Raw genomic sequence first — 7,841 nt, 5'->3', positions numbered from 1 at the left:
AGGATCTAGAACCAGAAATACCATTTGACCCAGCAATCCCATTACTGGGTATATACCCAAAGGATTATAAATCATGCTACTATAAAGGCACATGCACACGTATGTTTATTGCAGCACTGTTCACAATAGCAAAGACTTGGAACCAACCCAAAGGCCCATCAATGATAGACTGGATAAAGAAAATGTGGCACACATACACTATGGAATACTATGCAGCCATAAAAAAGGATGAGTTCATGTCCTTTGCAGGGACATGGATGAAGCTGGAAACCATCATCCTCAGCAAACTAACACAGGAACAGAAAACCAAACACCGCATGTTCTCACTCATAAGTGGGAGTTGAACAATGAGAACACATGGACACAGGGAGGGGAACATCACACACCAGGGCCTGTTGGGGGTTTGGGGGCCAAGGGAGGGATAGCATCAGGAGAAATACTTAATGTAGATGACGGGTTGATGGGTGCACCAAGCCACCATGGCACGTGTATACCTATGTAACAAACCTGAACATTCTGCACATGTATCCCAGAACTTAAAGTATAATTTTTTAAAAAAAAAGATAGTATGCTTTCAAAATAAATGCTAATGTTCTCACTCATATGTGAGAGCTATAAAATTGGAACACATGGAGGTAGAGAGTGAAAAATTAGATAACAGAGACTGGGAAGGATGTGTTGGGGGAGGGGAAGGGTAAAGAGAAGTGGGTTAAAGTATACAAGCATACAGTAAGATAGAAGGGATAAATTCAGTGTTTACTAATAGAATAGGATGACTATACTTAACAAAAATGTATTGTAGTTGGGTGATGGATACTCCGAATACCATGACTTGGTCGCTATGTATTATATACATGTAACAAAATTTATGTACCCTATATATTTGCACAAATTAAAATAAATAAATAAATGTTAATAAATTAAGTTTTAATGGCCACATTCTCTCGTGAATCTTTTTCAGAAATTATTATATTAGATTCAATATAAGAGTGGTTAAGGAGTGAGACTCTCAATGCCAGAATACCTGGATAAAAATCTAAGTTCCACCATTGTCTAGATGTGTGACCAAGTTACTGACAACATCTATACCTCTATTTTCTCATCTAGAAAATGGAGGCAATAGTGGTACCTACCTCATATGATAGTTGGGAGTAAATACATGTACTTAGAATAGTGCATGACACATAGTAAACTCATGTGTTTGCAATATTTATATATTAATACACATAATTTATATAACTTAGTTGTAGCAGTATCTTTAATGGTTGTATCAGTAATCTATTGATGCACAATAAATTGCCACAATTTCACAGCCTAAAACAATACCCATTTATCATCTGACAGTTTTTGTAGGTCAGGAATCTGGCCGCTGCTTAACAGGATCTTCTGCTTCAGGGTCTCTAATGACGCTACAATCAATGTGTTAACCAGAGCTTGATTCTCTTCTGAAGGTTGGCTGGGGAAGGATTTGCTTCCAGTCTCATGTAGTTGTTGGGAAAATTCAGTTCTTTGTGGTTTGTAAAACGAAAGGCCTCAGTTTCTATCTGGCTATGGGCCAGGGGCTGCCCCAAGATCCTTGCCACAGTGTCCTCCTCAACAAGACAACTTGCTTTTTCAAAGCCAATAAGGTAGCAAGTGTGCTGGAAAAACAGAGATTACCATCTCTTGTAACTTAATCACAGAAGTGATAACTCATCACCTGCACCATATACTCTTTTTTTTTTTTTTTTTTTTTTGATACAGGGTCTTGCTCTGTCACCCAGACTAGAGTGCAGTGGCGCAACCTCGGCTCACTCCAACCTTGGCCTCCTGGGTTCAAGCGATTCTCCTGCCTCAGCTTCACAAGTAGCTGGGATTACAGGTGCATGCCACCACGCCTGGCTTATTTTTGTATTTTTAGTAGAGACAGGGTTTCACCATGTTGGCCAGGCTGCTTTCGAACTCCTTACCTCAAGTGATCCATCCGACTTGGCCTCCCAAAGTGCTGGGATTACAGGCATGAGCCAGCACACCCGGCCAGCACCAGATACTCTTAGTTAGAAATAAGTCACAAACCAGCCCACATTCAAGGGGAATGAATACCTGGATGTAGGAATCACAGGAGGCCATCCTAAATGGCAACCACGATGTCTTAAAAAGGAAATGAAATATTGTCGAGATGTTTAAGAAGATTGATTTTGTAGTCAACTTACCCAGGTTTAAGTGCTGAGTGATTTGGGGCAGGTTACTTCATCTTTCTGAGCCTCAGTTTCTTCACCTATAACATAGAGTAATAATAGTACTGCTAAGATACTTTGGGAAGAATTACACGTGAATAACTGTTTATCAATCTTGGTTTAAACTTAGTGAGTGCTTAATAAATGTTAGTTAATGTTATTATAAAGCTAACAGAATGGGGGCTGGGCATGGTGGCTCACGTCTGTAATCCCAGTACTTTGTGAGGTTCAGGCAGGCAAATCACTTGAGCTTAGGACTTTGAGACCAGCCTGGGCAAAACGGCAAAACCTCATCTCCACAAAAAATACAAAAATTAGCTGAGTGTGGTGGCATGTGCCTGTATTCACAGATATTTGGGAGGCTGAGGTGGGAGGATCACCTGAGTCTGGGAGGTCAAGGCTACAGTGAGTCGTCACTGTGCCACTACACTCCAGCCTATATGACAGAGTGAGACCCTGTCTCAAAAAAACAAATAAATAAAAAGCTAACAGAATGGTATTTAGTTTAACAAACTACTATAGCCAGGGCGCGGTGGCTCACACTTGTAATCCCAGCACTTTGGGAGGCTGAGGTGGGCAGATCACTTGAGGTCAGGAGTTCAAGACCAGCCTGGCCAACATGGTGAAACACCACCTCTACTAAAAACACAATAATTAGCCAGGCATGGTAGCATGCACCTGTAATCCCATCTACTCGGGAGGCTGAGGCACGAGAATCAATTGAACTCAGGAGGCAGAGGTTGCAGTGAGCTGAGGTCACGCCACTGTACTCCAGCCTGGGCAATAGAGTGAGACTCCATGTCAAAAAAAAAACACGAAAAACAAAAACAAAAACAAAAAAACCAAGCTACTATATTCCATATATTACTACTAAAAAGGTGATCAGATGGGGCTTGGGAAAAATGAACATAAAAGGCCATCACAAAATTGTTACACTCCCTTGTTAATTATGCCCATTTGAAAAGTGTCACTCCTGTATATACTCTCAGCTAGGTTTTGGTGTTTTTACCGTGCTTCTATGCTCACAATGAGATTAATAATGACAATTAGAACTCAATCCTCCACACCAGCTATTCTTCGACTACAATCAAGCCAGAGCACCTGCTATGCATATATAAGACTTAATTGCAGAATTGGTACGTTTTCTTGATTTAAGTATGCAATCATTGCAATCCCTCTTTAGGCCAGTCCTTTGTTGAACACTGCGGGGACACAGTCCCTGAGTCAAGGAGCTCACAGTCTCTATGGAGTGTCAGGTAAACAGGGAATGACAGTAATATGGTGTGACACACACTGCAGCAGAAATTGGCTTAGGGTACTATGGAGGCACAGAGGAGAGCATTAACCCAAATTGGGGGAATCAGGAAAGGGTTTTCTGGACCTGAGGCTTGACGAGTGGGTAAGAAAGGATATTCCCAGCAGGGAATATAAGAAGTGAAATAGAGATATTCTCTGTTCTCAGTTTCACAGTTTATTGGGGAAGATAAATTCATGGAAAGCTAATGAGAACACTGCTTGTGATGAAATGCTGCAGGAGCCTAAGAAGGTGGATTCTGACTGGGGAGGAGGGTGATCAGTGAAGGCTTCACAGTGGAGGAGAGAGCTAGCCGGACGTTAAGGATGGGAAATTTTATCAGTGTTTGGTCTTCTTCAAGTTTTCTCCATTGCTACTTCCAGCAGTAGGTGGGAATCATTTTATTTTTTGTTAATCAGTCTTCCCTATTCATGAGTGACCCAAAGAATAAAGTCAGGCTGGGCCTGGTGGCTCACGCCTGTAATTCTAGCACTTTGGGAGGCCAAGGCAGCCAGATCACCTGAGGTCAGGAGTTTGAGACCAGCCTGGCCAACATGGTAAAACCCCGTCTCTACTAAAAATACAAAAGTTAGCTGGGCGTGGTGGAGGGCGCCTGTAATCCCAGCTACTGGGGAGGCTGAGGCAGGAGAATCGCTTGAACCCAGGAGGCGGAGGTTGCAGTGAGCTGAGATCACGCCACTGAACTCCAGCCTGGGTGACAGAGTGAGACTCCGTCTCAAAATAAATAAATAAATAAAAATAAACTCATTGGAATTTAGAACGCTAGGACAGTCTACCAGCATTACACCTTGGCTGTTTCTCAACTTAAGCATTATCTTTGCCCTGCATGTTCATATATTGCCTGAATAATGACATATGAATAACGATAGTGGTCTAACATTTGTATAATGTTTTTCAGTTTATTAATCATATTTTATAGAAGTTAAATCTACAGATTAATTGTAAGTTGCACTTGATAAAATGATAAAAGAGCCACCTACAATCACCATGCAATTAACTGGACGCTACCATTTTGCTTCATTTGCTTCAGCTCTCTCTAAGAAATAATGTATTACAAATACAGCAAAACTCTACAACCCATGACCTCTTCATCCATATCTCTCCTTGGGTAAACACTGTCCTGCAGTTGTCATGCATCACTTTTGTGCATATATTTGTACTTATGTATGAATATAAGCAATTATTTCAGCCGGGCACGGAGGCTCACGCCTGTAATCCCAGCTCTTTCGGAGGCCGAGGTGGGCAGATCACTAGAGGTCAGAAGTTCAAGACCAGCCTGGCCAACATGGCGAAACCTGTATCTATTAAAAATACAAAAAATTAGCCAGGCATGGTGGCGGGCATCTATAATCACAGCTACTCAGGAGGCTGAGGCAGGAGAATCACTTGAACCCGGGAGGCGGAGTTTGCAGTGAGCCAAGACTGCGCCACTGCACTCCAGCCTGGGTGACAGAGTGACACTCCATCTCAAAAAAAAAAGTATTTCAAGTATTCTTACAATTTTTAAAATTGAATAGTGTATGTTTGCTCTTTTTCTTCATTTTTTCTATGCAATATTGTTTTTAAAAACTTATTCATGCTGATTAATGTTGCTGTAGTATTCACTCTAGTTCATTCATTTTAACAGTTACGTAGCATTCTACTGTATAAGTAAATCACAGCTTAATTACCCATTCATCAACTGAGAGATAATTAGGTTGTTTCCACTTTTTAATTTCAATTTTATATTTTGCTATTACAAAGAGTACTGGAGAAAATGCTCTTGTGGCATGTCCCTTTGTGCCCACTTCTGAGAGTTTTGCTCGGGGAGACACTTAGGAATTGAATTGCTGGGCCACAAAGTATAAGCATTTTCCAGTTTACTAGATTTGCCAGATTACTTTGCAAAGTATTTTCTCTGTTATGAGCACTTTGTACGTATTAATTCGTTGTATCCTCACAACAACCATAGGAAGAAAATACTGTATAAACTCCTTTTTACAGATGTGAAAACTGAAGCTAAGAGAACTAAAGCAACATGTCCAAGGTCACACAGCTACAAGCAATAGAGCTTGCATTTGAATAGAGGCAGCCTGGTTCCAATGCCCATGATTTTAACCACTGCAGTGTTATATCTCCTGATCCAACCTATTATTGTTTTAATTTGCATTTATTTTTCCCATTACTAATGAAGTTGAACATCTCTTATTACCCCCCACCTTCTTTTATTGGCAGGAACGCTAAGTACCGTGGAAGCGGTAAGTACTGAAAAAAAAAAAAAATGCCACAGCCTTATCGTCAAGGGAAATGATTTTTTACAAAAGCCCGGCTTTGCCCATGGCCTCAGCAGGAAGTTTAGAAGACTACTGCAATTAGGCCGGGCGTGGTGGCTCACGCCTCTAATCCCAGCACTTTGGGAGGCCAAGGCAGTCGGATCACTTGAACCCAGGCATTAGAGATCAGCCTGGGCAACATGGTGAAACCCTGTCTCTACTAAAAATATACAAAAAAAAGTAGCCAGGCATGGTGGTGCATGCCTGTAGTTCCAGCTAGTCAGGAGGCTGAGGTGGGAGAGTCCCCTGAGCCTGGGAATTTGAGGCTGCAGTGAGCCATGATTGCACCACTGCACTTCAGCCTGGGCAATGGGAGTGAGATCCTGTCTCAAAAAAAAAAAAAAAAAGAAAAGAAAAGAAAAGAAAGGAAGACTACTGCAATTAATGGACTGATTTGGAGGAGGAATATCTTTTTAAAATTAGTTTTATATGGAATGAAAAAAGAGCCCACATTGCCAAGACAATCCTAAGCCAAAAGAACAAAGCTGGAGGCATCATGCTACCTGACTTCAAACTATATTACAAGGCTACAGTAACCAAAACAGCATAGTACTGGTACCAAAACAGAGATATAGACCAATGGAACAGAACAGAGGCCTCAGAAATAATGCCACACATCTACAACTATGTGATCTTTGACAAACCTGACAAAAACAAGAAATGGGGAAAGGATTCCCTATTTAATAAATGGTGCTGCGAAAACTGGCTAGCCATATGTAGAAAGCTGAAACTGGATCCCTTTCTTACACCTTATACAAAAATTAATTCAAGATGGATTAAAGACTTAAATGTTAGACCTAAAACCATAAAAACCCTAGAAGAAAACCTAGGCAATACCCATCAGGACATAGGCATGGGCAAGGACTTCATGACTAAAATACTAAAAGCAATGGCAACAAAAGCCAAAATTGACAAATGGGATCTAATTAAACTAAAGAGCTTCTGCACAGCAAAAGAAACTACCATCAGAGTGAACAGGCAACCTACAAAATGGGAGAAAATTTTTGCAATCTCTCCATCTGACAAAGGGCTAATATCCAGAATCTACAGGAAATTAAACAAATTTACAAGAAAAAATCAAACAACCCCATCAAAAAGTGGGCGAAGGATATGAGCAGACACTTCTCAAAAGAAGACATTTATGCAGCCAACAGACACATGAAAAAATGCTCATCATCACTGGCCATCAGAGAAATGCAAATCAAAACCACAATGAGATACCATCTCACACCTGTTAGAATGGCAATCATTAAAAAGTCAGGAAACAACAGGTGCTGGAGAGGATGTGGAGAAGTAGGAACACTTTTACACTGTTGGTGGGACTGTCAACTACTTCAACCATTGTGGAAGACAGTGTGGTGATTCCTCAAGGATCTAGAACTAGAAATACCATTTGACGCAGCAATCGCATTACTGAGCATATACCCAAAGTATTATAAATCATGCTGCTATAAAGACACATGCACACGTATGTTTATTGCGGCACTATTCACAATAGCAAAGACTTGGAACCAACCCAAATGTCCAACAATGATAGACTGGATTAAGAAAATGTGGCACATATACACCATGGAATGCTACGCAGCCATAAAAACGGATGAGTTCATGTCCTTTGTAAGGACATGGATGAAGCTGGAAACCATCATTCTGAGCAAACTATCGCAAGGACAGAAAACCAAACATCGCATGTTCTCACTCATAGGTGGGAATTGAACAATGAGAACACTTGGACACAGCGAGGGGAACATCATACACTGTGGCCTGTTGTGGGGTTGGGGGAGGGGGGAGGGATAGCATTAGGAGACATACCTAATGTAAATGACGAGTTAATGGGTGCAGCACACCAACAGGGCACATGTATACATATGTAACAAACCTGCACATTGTGCACATGTACCCTAGAACTTAAAGTATAATATAATATAATAAATAAATAAATTTAAAAAAATAAAAAATAAATAAAATTAGTTTTATTTTTTATTAAATAAATATACACAT

Source organism: Pan troglodytes, chromosome X, assembly GCF_028858775.2.
Source record: "Pan troglodytes isolate AG18354 chromosome X, NHGRI_mPanTro3-v2.0_pri, whole genome shotgun sequence".
Lineage (NCBI taxonomy): Eukaryota > Metazoa > Chordata > Mammalia > Primates > Hominidae > Pan > Pan troglodytes.
Note: the sequence above shows the minus strand (reverse complement) of the source record.